The 13,242-nt window shown below is 45.1% G+C and overlaps 1 protein-coding gene across 4 annotated transcripts in view; it reads right to left on the reverse strand.

Annotated features, from left to right (window-relative positions):
- Positions 1-13,242, reverse strand: part of Trappc9 (trafficking protein particle complex 9) — a 473,194-nt gene that overhangs the window by 322,713 nt on the left and 137,239 nt on the right. The gene's annotated exons all lie outside the window — the stretch shown is intronic.

The following is a 13,242-nucleotide window of genomic DNA, read 5'->3' on the forward strand; positions in this document are numbered from 1 at the left end:
GTTCCTCAGGTTGTGGTTTCACCCAGTCCCAGCTGTTTGGTATGCAGTGCTGTGCCATCCCGAGGAGCTCAGCCATACTGGCCTGTTCTGTGTGGTGCAGAAAGGGAGCTGCTGGCCACATATGGCAATGGTGCACCTAAGCATCTAAAGGACTGATTATTGGTTTCACTTGATTTTAATTACTTTAAATTTAGGTAATTTCTCCAGTGGCTACTATATTATACAGCATAAGCCTAATGGGAGAGACAAAGCAATTTCACATAAATTAAAAAGTGTTACAAAATGTATGGTGTTGAGTGCATGGAGAGAGGCTGGCCTAATTTACAGGGCACAAGAAGGATTTTCTGCAGGAATGATGTTGGGCTAAAATTTAGAGCATGTGAGAGACTGGAGGGTAAGAAAAGTGGTTCTTTATGCCTGTGCGAAACCTTTGGGCAAAGAAGAAAGTGCATTTCAGGAATGTAAAAGTTTGTAAATGTGGGGGGGCGCTAACTGAGGCCTGGGCCATCTTCGCGGAAACTAATATGTGGGGAGAGAAGATTAGTGCTTGGAGCTTTGAGCCTCACGCCTTGCTGGCTGTGTAGTGAAGACACAAGCCTGTGCTCTCTGGTCACATGTATGGGTGCAAGCCCACTGTGCCAGTTATCACAGCCTTTCGTTTGTCCTTTGAGTCACTGTCTTTTAGAGGATGACAAGCATGTGCCATCCTAGTCCTGGGGGTGGGGGTGGGGAGATGAAATGGGTGCCCCCTTTGTAGCGATATCTTGCCTGAGCACCTGTAACAGTGGCCACAACTTTTGAGCATGGTTACAGAGCAGGCGTTAAAGGAGAGGGTGGGGGGGGGGGAGATGGACGGACAGGAGAGTCCCTTGGGTATTAGAGAACACCAGAGAGGCAGTGTCTGCATCCTTCAAGCAGGGATACCGACAGTCACTCACTGTTACCTATGTAAGCCCATTTCCAAATAAACATCCATTTATCATTCATCTTGGTTTGGCAAACTCATTATAACTCCTCACCTTCACCCCATCATCATCATCATCATCATCTTATAAATAAGGCACCCTACTTTAACCTCAAGCTGAGGTTACTCTGGCTTTGTGTTTCCCAATTTCTTCTTTTTAAATCTGAAAGTAACATATGCTAATTCAGCTATCTTCTGTGAGAATTGACATTCAACCACTTATATTTTGCCTCCAGTAGAGGAACACATGTAAATAACATATAAAAGATGGGGGTAAAAATCAGGGAGCTGGAGAGATGGTTCAAAAGTTAAGAGTACTGACTGCTCTTCTGCAGGGCCCAGGTTTGATTTCCAGCACCTCCATGGTAGCTCACAATCATCTGTAAGTCCAGACCCATAGGATCTGACTCCCTCTGTCTTTCTCAAGCACTCATACACATGTGCTACAGACATACCCACAGGCAAAACTCCCAAACACATTTAAAAAACAAAACAAGATAAGCTATTGGAGCAGAAACATAAGAATCATGTTAGCACTGCTAGGACCATTGCCATGCAGTAACAGTGACTGCTTGCTCAGGATCAAAATGGTAGTGGTCAGTGGAGACTGGCCTTGACTAGTTTTCCTTCTAGAAAATTTGTTCTGGGCAGATCTGGGATATGTACCCAGATCTCATGCCTCTTACTCCTTTGGGACTTCATACAGTGGCCTTGCCCTGCACTATCTTCCTCCATGTGTCCCAGAAGGTAATGTTGGTACAATGGATGGTGCTGCTGCTGCCTAAAATAGTCAAGAGAAACAGATGAGAGCCAGCCTGACCAACTGAGGTGGGAGCAGACTGGTTCGGTTCTTCCCTCCTGTTGTACCCCAAAATCTACCTCAAGTGGACCTCAGGTGACACTTCCTGTCCAGCTTACCTACCTACTTAAGCAGTCTCCAACACACTCAGCTCCTCTTGAGCTGCGGCTTCTGTAGCCTGCCTGACACTGCCACACCCCCATACCGCCCAGACTGGTATCTGTTGAGCCCACCTCCACTTAGGCCCACAAGTTACCCCAACCAGCCCTTGAACCTCAGCTGGGTTCATGACGCTGTTCACCCTGTCCGGTAGGGACAGGACTTAGACCAGCTCTGTCCCAAATCCTGAAAAGAAACATCCTTAAGAAAGACAGTGTTGAGACAGTAGAACAGCACCCAGCAATGTCACAGGGACTCACAGGAAACACCACCTCTATCACTACAGCTCACAAGGGACAGAACCCATGTGGTGGTTTGAAGACAATGGCCCACAGAGGGAATGGCACCATTAGGAGGGGTGGCTTTGTTGGAGAGGTTGTGGCCTAGTTGGAGAAAGTACGTCACTGTGGGGGCAGGCTTTGAGGTCTTCCTTGCTCAAGATACTACCCAGTTCCTGCTTATCAACATGGAGCAGCTACCTCTCCAGCACCATGCCTGCCTGCAGGCTGCCATGCCCCACCGCGATAATGGACTGAACCTCTGAACTATAAGTGAACCACCACAATTAAATGTTTTGTTTTGTTTTTTTCTAAGAGTTGCCATGGTCATGGTGTCTCTTCACAGCAATAGAAACCCTAAGGCAAGCCACAACTAAAGCTGGGTTCAGAAGGCAGAGGGAAGAGCATGAATGCAGGTCCATCACCAGAGATAGGATCGGATACACGGCCATGCCCCAGAACAACTGAAAGAGGGTATGGAAGGACTCAGCAAGAGGGGAATAAGAAGGGAGAGGACATAGGCCCAAACTGCACAGGCCTTGCTTTCGAGAAAAACCTACACTATTAGCAGAAGATGAATTTGAGAAGGCAAAGCTAGTGACAGGTAGAAGAGTAACTAGGTGTCTAATGGTGTGACTAAAAGATACTTAGCTTGTCACCTTAGGCTGAGAGGAAGAGTGAGGCTAGTGAAGAGAAACAGACACATCTGTAAGGATCAAATAGATGAAGACAAAAAATGCATGACATGTGGAAAATAAGAGGAGACTGCATCAGCAAATGGGCTCTGCTAGCCTTTGAAAGAAGTCATCAGCTGAGAGGAAGGAGCTTGAAGAGGAGGGCACAGTGAGGAGACCCAACCTAGTGTTCACCAATGGGGACCCTGCTGTGACTCAACATGCAGTCCCCCACAACATGGCAGGCCAGAGTCCAGGAATGCTCTGTACAACAGTCACATCACTGGCCCCTTCTCAAAAGGCTCCCACATCAGCTCCTGAGCACAAGGCTCACCATCCTTTCACCCTTTCATACCAAGCCTGGGAAGACACCCCCATTCCCCACTGCTGGCATGGACAGGGTCACTGCCCCATTTCAAAGAAAAAACAAGCTGCCCATCTGCCCTCAGACAGTGACGCTGCAGTGGTTCACCTCTGTACTCATCTAGAAATAGTTCTGTTTGTTCTCTGGGGGAGAGAGGCCCCAGCACTGTCTAATGACACCAGAACTGCCGTGTGATGCCTTGAACAGATATCCACCTTTCTCAGACTCGGTTTCCTGTTCCATAAAACAAACTGATTAGACAAGATGCCATCTCTTGCCCACTCCATTCAGTGAAGCTGAAGACTCCCTCCTCTCCATACTGCATCTGAAATGCCATGTTTAATTATCAGGTCTAGCAGACACTGTCGGTGGGGAATGTTGACATTTCTCTTGTAAAACCAAGAGCCAAAAAGTACAGAGAAGAGAAAAACAGAATTAAATAATTAATGGAGAAGGAAACAAAAAGCAGAGAGCATTCCCACTGCCTGTGAGAGCCAGCAGCCCCGAAAGGCTGTTTCCACCCAACACATCAGTCCCAATAAAAATCAAACGCTAATATATTGATCTCTCTGAGAGCGCCTTGCACACAAACATGTCCTTCAGACAGAGAGGGACATGGAGCAGCCTGGCTTGATCTTCAGATATTGCCTTTATGAAAAACTTGCGTGTAGAAATAACTTCTCAGTCTGATCAGATGAGAAAGACAATTGCTAGGCAAAAAGAATTATGACAGAGATATGTCTACCTTGTTTCTTCTCTCAAAAACATTTTATTGTGAACTGTCACACTAATGGAGAAAACATCATGAAATAAATGTATAGCTGAATGAATTGTGAGGATGTAAACACTCAAGACCAAGAACAGAATCATCTCTGTCTTTTACCTGAAGAAAAACAGTTAAGATCCTGCCAGCTAGCAGACAAGCTTGTTTTGCCTCATGGCTAAGTAAACCACAACCTGCTCCTTCCTCAAGGTCAGCCTGTGCCTGACAGTGGAGCCCTGTCTGTCTGTCATCATCTCCCGACTCCCTAAGCACAGAGACATAGACACTATAGTATAGTTGCACCCATTCATTCTCAGATCTGGCATTTCAGTCTCTTTTGTTTCAAGTCCTTTTATTCTTGTCTCCTTGTAGTGAGTGGGGTGTGAGGTAGGTGTGTGTGTGTGTGTGTGTGTGTGTGTGTGTGTGTGTGTGTGTGTGTGTGTGTGTGTGTGTGTAAGACATTAACACATTACCATCCTAATCTTTTTTTTATAATTTCTTAATGAAAAGCAGAAAAAGATGATTATGCAATAATGCCACATTGGGTAGGAAAGAAGGGCTCCAGTGCCCCCCACAAATTCATCTTTGGGGCAATGACATGAACTTTGTATTTAAACAGACAAGAGACATAGAAAACTAAGCAAACCAAATCAAGGTGTGGTCTCTTGTACATCATTCATTTGCTTGTTTGGAGGCAGGGTTTGTGCTACTGTGTAGCTCTGGCCAGCCTGAAACTCACTATGTAGAGCAGAATTGCCTGGAACTCACAGAGACCTGCCTGCCTCTGCCTGCCCAGTACTAGGATTAAAGGCGTTCACCACCATGTCTGGCCTTCATTGTAACTGTTTTTAAGAGGACAATTCTCTGGTGTTAAGTATTCACAAAATGGTGTCACCCTCACTACCTTCCAGGTCCACAGTTTCATCTTTTTCTCCCCTGACAATACACGTGAGGGAATCTCTTCATTTGACAGCAGGGTCTCTAGGAGCCTGTTCTGTGTACTGTATTCCAGCTGTGTACTGAATGGTGTTCCTGTCCTCTTGTCCTGGAGCACCCATCAGTCTCAGGTATGTGACCTAGGAGCAATGCTGCCTCACTAGAGTGCTGTGTTCTACTAGCAGGAAGAGCACTCTGTATAGCATGTCTGACTTTGTGGAAGTCTCCCATTATAAATAAGTGTGTGAGGTTTTATGTGTGATTTGAGTTTTAGTAATGTTTCTTTTACGAATATGGATGCCTTTGTATTTGGGGCATAAATGTTCAAAATTGAGACTTCATCCTGATGGATTTCTCCTGTGATGAGTAGGAAGTGACCTCCTTCATCTCTTGATAGATTTTAGTTTAAAGTCCAATTTGTTGGATATTAGGATTGCTCCCCACTCCCACCCCACCCCCCACCAACACTTGTTTCTTGGGTCCATTTGATTGGAAAATCTTTTCCCAACCCTTAATTCTTAGGTACCGTCTTGTCTTTGAAGTTGAGGTGTGTTTCTTGTATGCAACAGAAGGATGGATTCTGTCTTCTTATCCATTCTGCTAACCTGTGTCTTTTTATGGGTGAGTTAAGACCATTAATATCACCATTGATTCTTTATTCTTGTTTGTCTTCATCCAGCAGCTGGTGGAAGTAGAAGCAGACACCCACAGCTATACCTTAAACTGAACTGAAATCCAGTTGCAGAGAAGGAGGACTGATGAGCAAAGGGGTCCATACCAGGCTGGTGAAACCCACAGAAACAGCTGACCTGAACAACAGGGAGCTCTTGGTCTCCAGACTGATATCTGGGAAACCAGTATGGGACTGATCCAGACCCCAGGAGCGTAGGTATCAGTGAGGAGACCTGGAAAATCCATGGGGCCTCCTATAGTAGATCAGTACTTATCCCTAGCATAGGTGTAGACTTTGGGAGCCCATTCCACATAGAGGGATACTCCCTGAGCCAAGACACATGGGGGGTGGGCCTAGGCCCTATCCCAAAGGATATGACAGACTCTGAAGGCCCCCCCATGGAAGGCCTCACCCTCCCTGGGGAATAGAAAGGGTATGTGACAGGTAGGGTTTTAGTTGGGGGGGGTTAGTAGGGAAGGAGGGGATGGAGGGAGAACTGGGATTAACATGTAAAACAATCTTGTTTCTAATTCAAATAAAAAAATGGAAAAAAAAGAAAGAAAGAAAATATGCCCTCACCAGATTGGCCTGTACACAAGCCTACGGGGCATTTTATTGACTGATGGATAACGTAGATGGGTTTAACCCACTGTGTCAGTACCACCCCTGAGAAGTGGTTCTGGGAGCCTAAGAAAGCAAACCGAAGCCAATGAGAAGCATCCCTCCATGGTCTCTGCTTCAGTTACTTGACTCTTGGTTCCTGTCTTGAGTTTCTGCTTCTGTGAGGTGAAATAAACACTTTCCTCCCCAAGATTTTATGGGTTTTTTTTGGGGGGGGGAGGTTAATGTACATGGGTGTTTTGCCCGCTTGTATGTTTATGCAACACGTGCACACCTAGTGCCTATGGGTGTTAGAAGCGGGCATTGGGTCCCCTAGACCTGGAGTTACTGATGGTTGTGAGGCGCCATGTGGGAGCTAGGAGTCAAACCCCAATCCACTGGAAGATCAGCCAGTGCTCTGAACTGTTGAGCCAACTCTCCAAGCTCAGTTGGTGTTGGTCAGTGTTTAATCACAGGAACAGAAACCTAGCTAAGATAGTATTTGTAATCTCAATGCTGGATGCATACTGGCTAGTCACCCTAGTCTACATGGTTTTCCAGGCCAGTGAGACACTCTACCTCAAAAAAAGGTAGATGAGCCAGGCATGGCAACGCACATCTTATTCCAGCACTCAGGAGGCAGAGGCAGGTAGATCTCTATGAGTTCAAGGTCAACCTGGTTTACACAGTTCCAGGCCAACCAAAGGTACATAGTGAGATCCTATCTCAAAAAAACAAAAAGCAAAGCAAAGATGGATAGCACCTAAGATATGGCATTTAAGACTACCCACTAACCTCTACATGAGCATATACACATATGTACAAATACATGTGTACAGGCACATACACACACACACATACACTCGTGTACCCTTACACACATGAACATACCCAAAAAAGTTAATTTGCTTCACAACAATATATACTTAGGGATTATTAATACCAATATTAATCTTAACAATATAATTACTGATATCAGTTTAAAAATTACTTGAACACACAATTTCCTCCTCCTCTGCCTTTTAAATCAGCATGGTGTATGCACACTGTTAGCACCAATGGCCATGACATAGTACATGAACACTCTCCCGTCTAATGCCTCCTGGATTTTGGTGCTAGATACTCACAGTCCTTGTGACACTGTCTCTTTGGCTCTTTTGCCAGCCCTCTATCACAGAGTCTTCGAGAAGTAAATATTGAGAACATAATGCTTACCTTCCTGCATTCTGACAATTAATCCAGACTCCTGATTACTGAGACTGGAGGCTCTGAACCTGAAAGTCCTAGCTTCTATTTCAGTGCATGAGCATCTAAAACCATGTTGTTCTGTTGAGTCTGGACAGATACTGCCCCTGTCAAAAAAGTTCAATGATAATCAGATCTCCATTATTTTATAAATCACTTACCATTTTGGCCTGAGGTCTAGTAATTGTATTAGAGTATCTCAGGCTCCCTGGGTCAGTGTTCTCATGCACAGTGTGCTATTCAATAAAAATCTTAAGGATTCACTTTTACTTTAGGAAGTTTTCTAGACTTCTGGTGAACAGGCTGTGGCCTTCTGCTCTGGTGTCTTGTGGCAGGTGACCTGCAAGGGTGTGTGCATGAGTGATGCATGTGCATCTGTGTCCTCTAACGATGTCACTTTAGCACTGGAAGACCTTTTTATTATTCTCTTTCAGTTTCCCGCATCTTCATCTTCTGTGTCCCCATCATTGCAGACCAAACCTCTGCCTGAGTTTTGAGTTCTCCCCTGGGTTCACTCCATCCCAATGCCAAGATTTTTCTCACTTGGATCTTTACAACTTGAATTGTTTCTTGGTGGCTTTTAGCTTATTTGAAAAGACTTCAGAGCATGCACCCCAGCATACTGCAAGGTGTACTGACTGCTGCTCTGCCCTCGGTTTCCACTGTAATGTTACATAGGACTTGACCTTGATCCTTCCTGTTGGCCATCTTTGACGAGCTGGTTGACAGGAACCATTAGGAAAGATGACTCCGATAAACACACATATCTTTTTCTATGTTCCATGGTGTTCTGGCCACTGGAGCTCCAATTCTGCGCTAAGGGGCATCACGCCTACCCATATGCAGCTATGTTCTCTTGTCCCTTCACTATGCTACCACACATCGACTCCTGCAGCTTCTCCTCAGTCAGGCCCTCATTCTTATTTTAGAACTTTCTGCTCATACGCTCTTGGGACATACAAGAGCCCTGTGTATGCATGTTCCAGTTGTTAGCCTGTTGTTAGCCTGAATCTGACCAAATGAGTGGCCTCGGGCTATTCAGGGGTTGTTGGTCTGTCACCATCAGCTACCAACTTCCTGATTCCTCTTGTGTGGTAGTGAAACCTCTCAGCTGTCAGTGGTTTCTCTGCAGTTGTTCATATTTTAGAGTCTCCAGGGGACCTTGGTGTTTGCTTTAGCTTCATATTTTTCCTAAGGGTATTTGGTTTTCCTGTATCTGATTGGTCTTCTTTATTAGACAACCTAAAGACACAACATCTATAACAGCTTCTTGCCATCTTCCAAGATTTCTCATCATAAACATAACATTCCAAGAAATCAGAAATTTCTGGTTGTTATAAAGCACTTTCTGGTTGAAAGGTTGACTTCTCCTACCCTGGAGGGAGACAAATACTACCCCCATGATCCATAGACTCAGGAAACCACTAGCTCTGAGAACTCACTTTCAAAATCACAACATAACAGATCAAAGCAGGACTCCAAGGCAGCAACCCTTCCTCATTTTTTTTTATTTTGAAAAATATCAAAGCTACAGAAAATCTACAAGAATAGAAATGAAGATCCATAAACCCTTCACCAAAAGCACTAGTTTTCAATAATTTCATATGTTTACTTTCTATATTTACATTCACACTGTCTTTTCTGGCCTGAACCATATCAAAGAAAGTGTAAGCATAATTATCTCTCTGTGTGTCTTTAGTAGTTCTGAATGTCATTCCTAGGAAGCAGTTTGTTCTGCTGTGGTTTCATTATCACTTTCAATAAACCTAACACTGATAAAACAGCATTACCTAATATGAGTACACATCCACTTTCCCCATTGTCTTAGAACTGGGTTTTGAGTAAAGATTACACAAAGCCTTTGACTGCTGTATTTCCTCAACCTCCTCTCACTACAGTACTTTCCCATTTCTTTTACAAAAGTCAGGAATTGTAGTAAAACTTGCATTTAAAATTGTTGGAAATTTTGAACAGGAACAGGTATGGTGGCACAGGGCTATAATACCAATAACTCGGGTAGCTGAGGCAGGAGAATCACAAGTTCAAGGAGACCCTGTCTCAAAATTGTTAAAGAGAAGTTTTTTTCAAAGGCTAAGGATATAGCACAATGAAGCATCTTTTACCAAACACACACAAGACCCTACAATCAATCCCCAGTAGCCCACCCCCAAAACAAATAAACAACAGTAACAAAGCGGGAAGCCCAGCCTTTACACACAGAGCTGATCATGCTCCATAGCTAATATGCCTCTTCCATCTGCCTGCAGTCCACACTAAAGCCAGTATCCCAGCTGTGTAATGTCTATATTTATTGCTGTAAACTCACAGAGCTGCGTCTAATTTCAACAGCCATAGCTAATGTGAGCTCATGCCTGAAAAAGAAACTGAGTCCAGTTCCATGTTTCTAAGGAACCCACAAGGGTTCCTTCTACCAGCTACCAAAGGCAACAAATAAGTCCTGCCACTGAACTTAATAGCTGTCTCCAAAAACAGACTGAATGATATCTGGGAAACCTCTTGGAACTGCCTTGCTCTGTGATTGCTGTGTAAACAGTCTGAGCTGCTACTGACTGGTATCATCAATAAGCAGATTGCTACATCTAACTGACCAGGTAATAAGTCAGCCAACATTTGCAAACCCCTTAGAAACCATAATTCTAGTGCTGATTTAATTCTATTTTACAAGATTGAAGCAGTTTTCCCAGATGATAAATCCCAACTAGCCTCGCCCTGCTGTAAACAAAGGCAGCATACTAACAAATAGGTCTGCAAAACACATAAACTCAGGAAACCTGAAAAAATGCAAGGAACCAAAGTTTCCACCAAGAGGCCTCTCTACTCCTCAGGGACAACTTGACACCAGTAGTCAACAGCAGAGATCCACTCCAGTGACTTACTCTGAGTCTCACGTGCAAATCCCAAGAAGAAGACAATGCCTGGACATGTCCCAGGGGTCACCATCTGGGCAAGCATTGTAGCAATAGGTATTTAACAGGAGTTTTGGGAGGGGGGTAACGTTCTGTCTGCCAAGTTCCCTCCTGGGGCGGGGAAAGTCAGGCTACAGATAACCCTCTGTCTAAGACTGAAAAAAACTCAGTAAGGTGAACAGGTTACAAAAAGTAAAGAAAATAGGTCAGATTTGATTTAGGGAGTGGTTCGAGGAATCAAGCCCATGGCTCTGTGCCCTCTGCACCAGCACTCTGCACTGAGCTATACCCCCAGCCCAAAACTGGTTCTCCCCTTTCCCACTGCAGTGGTGTGAATAGGTGTGGCCCCCATAGACTCACGTGTGTGAATTCTTGGTCCAATAGGGAGTGGCACTATTAGGAGGCGTGGCCTTGTTGGAAGAAGTGTGTCACTGTGGGGGTGGGCTTTGAGGTCTCAGAAGCTCAAGCTAGGCCTAGTGTCACTATCACTTCCACTGCCTGTGGATCAAGACATAGAACTCTCAGCTCCTTCTCCAGCACCACGTCCATCTGCATGCTGCCTTGCTTCTGGACATGATGAGATCTGAGTAACCCTCTCACACTGTAAGCCAGGCCCAGTTAAAATGTTTTCCTTATAAGAGTTGCCACAGTCATGGTGTCTCTTCACAGAAATAGAGACCCTGACTATAACACCCACTTCCCCCATCTGATATCTGATGTTTGCCCATGTTGATACGTTAAATTCACCAGAGTTTCCCCATTTCTAGCACATCCAACACTTGTTTTCCTAGCCTCATGAATAATATAAAGAAGAACGTTCTTGCGGAACTTCAGGGATGGCATTTCAACACTATGGGGGAGGGAGAGCAAACTTCAGGAAGGGAGTGATGGACTCTACTCACCGCCAAAGAACTTAGTGTGAGGGGACGGAGCACAGGGCCCTGGTGGGAGCAGAGCGCCCTAACAGCATGAGGCAGCCTGCAGAGCGATCATCACTACTACATGTGGACCTATCAAGAAGACAACTGTCTGCAGGCCAAGAGGAGGACCCTCCTTAGGCACCAAATCTACTGGAACCTTGATGCGAACTTCCCAGCCTCCAGACTGTGAGGAATGTCTGTTGTTCAAGTGCTGTCCATGGTATTTTTTGTTAAGGTGGCCTGAGCTGAGACAGAGTTACCAGGCAAATTTTGCATAGCAACCATTACAACAAAACCACACGGCAGCTCATTTCTGTGTCCTTTGCAGATGGACTTGTGGTTGCCAACAATTCCTTAAAGATGTCTTTTGGGAGACAATCTTCACAAAAAAAAAAAAAACTAAGTAGAAACATAACCTGGAACCCTACAATGAGAGGAGGGGCAGGAGAAAGAGACCTTCAACACGTGTCACCCACACATACACCCTTGGTCCCTTCGCAGCCTAGACCCCTGGGGTGTGGGGCTGAAGCAGCCAAGGCCTTTGTTCCTATTCCAAAGCAAAGAGACAGAAGATGAGTGACAAACAGGGTAAGGAGGGAGAGAAGGAGAATGGGGACTGTCTTTGCCTAAGTGGATGGAATGGCCTTGCAGAAGGAGATGTTTGGCCTGAGATCTGCATGATCCAATGCAAGCCATGCAAAGGTGAGTAGCAGAGCCACTGTGTAAGCCAGTGCAGCTGCAGGGCCTGCAGGAGCAAGCTGAGTGGGTAGTCATGGACCAAGCATAGGTAACTGGAGAGTGCTCACAGAGGGCAAGGTGTGTGGGTAATTTCTCACGCCAGAAGAAGAAAACCCTCAACTCAGCTTCTACTTTGCTCTCATTCAACACAAGAGCATTACTAATATTCAGGGATGCTGGAAGACATTGACCTCAAAACAGAGTACCAGGGCTGAGGAGATGGCTCGGTGGGTGAGATTCTTGCAATGTAAGCATAAGGAGCTGAGTTCCAATCCAGCACCCACAGTAAGCCTGAGATTCTAGCACTGAAGGGCAAAGATAGGTGGATTCCGGGGGCTTGCTGAGTAGGTTCAAGTTCAGTGAGACTCTTTCTCAGGAAAACAAGGCAGAGAATGATTAAAAAAAAAAAAAAAAAAGACACCTGGACACCTAAAGTCCAGCTTTGGTTTCTACATGTCTGTGCATGAAACACACATGTGCACACACAAGCACATATACAACATACACAGGAGGATGAAAAGCTAATTTCCAGAAAAACTCAGACAGAGAGAGATCGAGATTGAGGCTCTGGGCCAATGTACCTGCTATTACACTTGAGCTTCACCTATAAGGCTCTTCCAAATAAAGCAAGGGTTCCAGTCTCTCATTTCTGTAACAGACACTATGAACTCCTACAGTTTACAGCCCTAGAAATGGGATTGTAATCACTCATGAGTTAGGAGACAGTTCAAGCAGTCATCCAAGTTCTGGGGATAGAGCACACCGTCTCCAGTAACAGTCATGTTGTGGACTGAATAGCTGTGCCTCCTTTCCAAATGCCCATGTTAAATTCCTGGTAGCCAAACCAACTGTACGAAAGACATACTATGAATAGGTGGAAGTAGGTAACAGTATCTTGAGGCCAAGGCCCTAATTAGGGAAGCACCATTTTTACAAAAAGGGAAGGAACGTGAGAGAGAGAGAGACTCAACTATGTGTGGCCACAGCCACAAAATGACCATCTGTGAGCCACGAAAAGGACCCAAAACCCTGACCTCAGGCCTCATGTCCATAACGAGAAAGTGTCTGGTGTTCAGTCCTGTCATCCAGGATCTTTGCAACAGTAGCCTGAGCTGTCTCATTATGTCCCACCAGGCCTCCAATATCTGGATCCAGACTTCCTAACTTGAGGTAAGGAACCTGTGGCCCACCATCCCTAGTCA

The sequence above is a fragment of the Cricetulus griseus genome, chromosome 2 (genome assembly GCF_003668045.3).
Source record: "Cricetulus griseus strain 17A/GY chromosome 2, alternate assembly CriGri-PICRH-1.0, whole genome shotgun sequence".
NCBI lineage: Eukaryota > Metazoa > Chordata > Mammalia > Rodentia > Cricetidae > Cricetulus > Cricetulus griseus.